Consider the following 2,588-nt stretch of genomic DNA (forward strand, 5'->3'; position numbering starts at 1 on the left):
ATTACAAGTAGTTTTGATACATTAAAATTTATATTCGTTACTAATAAACCAAAAACGGAAAACAAGTCTTCGTCAAAAAGAATCATGCTAGCAACCTTTGCCATTTTTGCATTAAGTTTGTCTTCTTATGTTTTCATATACTTTTCATGTCATTTTCAATATCATGTTAAATTTTTTAGGAAACTTTGACAATTACCACCTTCTGTTTAGTCCATTTTAACAATTACCACCTTCTATTTTTTATTTGAAAATTACCACCTTCTATTTTCAAAAACATCAAAAGTTACCACTTTCTTGCCTCCCAACTACCACATGACGTCATTTTGGGCTCATTCTTTCCCTTTCCTCCCTATTTCCCTCACATTTCTCATTTCTAACTCGATTCTCATCCCCCCTTTCACTTTTTAAAAATAGAAGCATCTATTTGATTTTTTAGTCAAAACAAATATAACAATTTTGTCTTGTTTCCTTTCTTTTGGTTCATATGTTTAATATATATGTGGCCTGGTTGGGATCGTATTTTTCATCATTAATGAATTCAAATATATGAAATAATTTTTAATTTTTTACATCACTTTGTTTTGTGTACTGATATCATTTAAAAATTCTACCGTAGTCGTCGACTACGGACGACTATGGTCGACTACAATAATAGATTAAATCTCAACCGTTTATTTGTTGATTGACTAATCCTAGGCGTCCAATTTGACACCTCAAAAAAACAGTCATCAAGTCTAGTCATCAAGTCATTAAGTCTTGTTTGGTTAAATTTTGTTGTTCAAACATTTTTTTTTTGTTTCTTTTATAAAATTGAATAAAAATATCTTCCAAAAAATAAATATTCATCTTCAACCTATATCATCTAAAACCTTCATGTTCAACCTACAATATTCATCTTCTAGTTCAAATTAATTAAATTCTTATATTTAGTTACATTTTATAAATTATAATCAATTTATTTATTTGTACCATTGTTTAAAAAATCACTTAATATATATATTTTGATTTCGTCATTTAACTTTGTTTGATGAATTCGTCAATAAGAACTTCAAAGTTCTAAAAGATAATCAAGTAATTTATTTAAAGATTCGAATTAAAATTATTTAAGTATTAGTCAAAATTATATTGTGCTTATTTTGATATAATTTCATGATTCATTCGCAATTGTTTTTTTTTTTTTTTTTGAAATGTTATCTGCCATTGTTAAATGTTAAGGTTGAAGATAGACTAAAGATTGAAGATGACCATAGGTTGAAGATGAATAATATTGTTTTATTTTTATTTTTTAAAAAAAATTCCTTTATTAAGTGCATGTTTTAGGAAAACAAATATTATAATGTATTAATTATGGGGTTTTTTTTAGGTAAAAATATTATAAGATATTTTATCAGTTTAGTTGTTACAATTATGTTAATAAATAAATTCCAAATTCGGAAAAAAAAAAAAAAAAATGAAGTCAATAAGATAAAAAGTAGAAACAAAGACTTGCAGTTAGTTACGTAAATTGAGGATTTATTCTTAGTTTTGATATAAACTTTGTCTTTATTTATCTTTATCCACCGTAGTTAGTTAGGCGTGAATTGATGATTCTTTTTTTGTTTTTTTTTTTGATAAATTTTATATTCGTTTATCTGTACCTTAAATACTTTATTACAATAATCATATAATTATGTATTTTTTTTTTATTTTACCAATGCAAGTTGGTATATTTAACATAAAAATTGAAATATATTTGTACTATCTCCGTTACATATTAGTTGCAACTTTGAGTATTAGTTTTTAGACATAACGTTGTAACTAATATGTTACAGATGTAGTAATTATGTCAATAATGTCATACTTGTTTAGGCAAGTAAAAATGTATTTTATTGAGAAATATAACCCCAGCCTCACAGTGTGACCTAACCACTTAGAACTGATCCCGGAATCCGAATTAGCACAAAGGGTACGGTGAAGCGGGTGAAACACAAAAAAAAACATATAAAAATTTGTTAATTTATAAGATTAATCTAATACATTATTCTGATTATCCGAAATAATTTAATTAATCTAACATCATTCCTTTTACCTTTATATATGTGGCCTAGTTGGGATTGTATTTTTCATCATTAATGAATTCAAATATATGAAATAATTTTCAATTTTCTACATCACTTGGTTTTTTGTACTTATATCATTATAAATACCCAAAAAAAATAATTTACATGTAATATACACCGCAAAATTTGGAACGTCTATCTTATCGGAATATCATACCCTAATCTTTCTAAAGGTGGAAAAAAAAATTACTTTTCACGAAGGGGTCAAATTAGTTTTTCCATGAGTTGGTGTAGAGTAGCCAAGCAAAGCAATATTCAAAGTATATAATTGTTGCTCGTTTTCTTCACGATAAATATGTCGGGATGTAAAATTCATTAAAGTCTCCAAAATTGCCTTTAGATCAGCTAAAAGCAGGTGCAAATGTGCAAGTTCCAACTTCCAAGCGCAAAAAATTTGCAAGTCACAAAAATAGACATTGTGAATAACAAATATGCACACTTAGTTAAAAATATATGTAGATTTAGTTAAAATATAAATAGTGCATGTTT

This window comes from Chenopodium quinoa, unplaced genomic scaffold (genome assembly GCF_001683475.1).
Source record: "Chenopodium quinoa cultivar QQ74 unplaced genomic scaffold, ASM168347v1, whole genome shotgun sequence".
Classification (NCBI taxonomy): domain Eukaryota; kingdom Viridiplantae; phylum Streptophyta; class Magnoliopsida; order Caryophyllales; family Amaranthaceae; genus Chenopodium; species Chenopodium quinoa.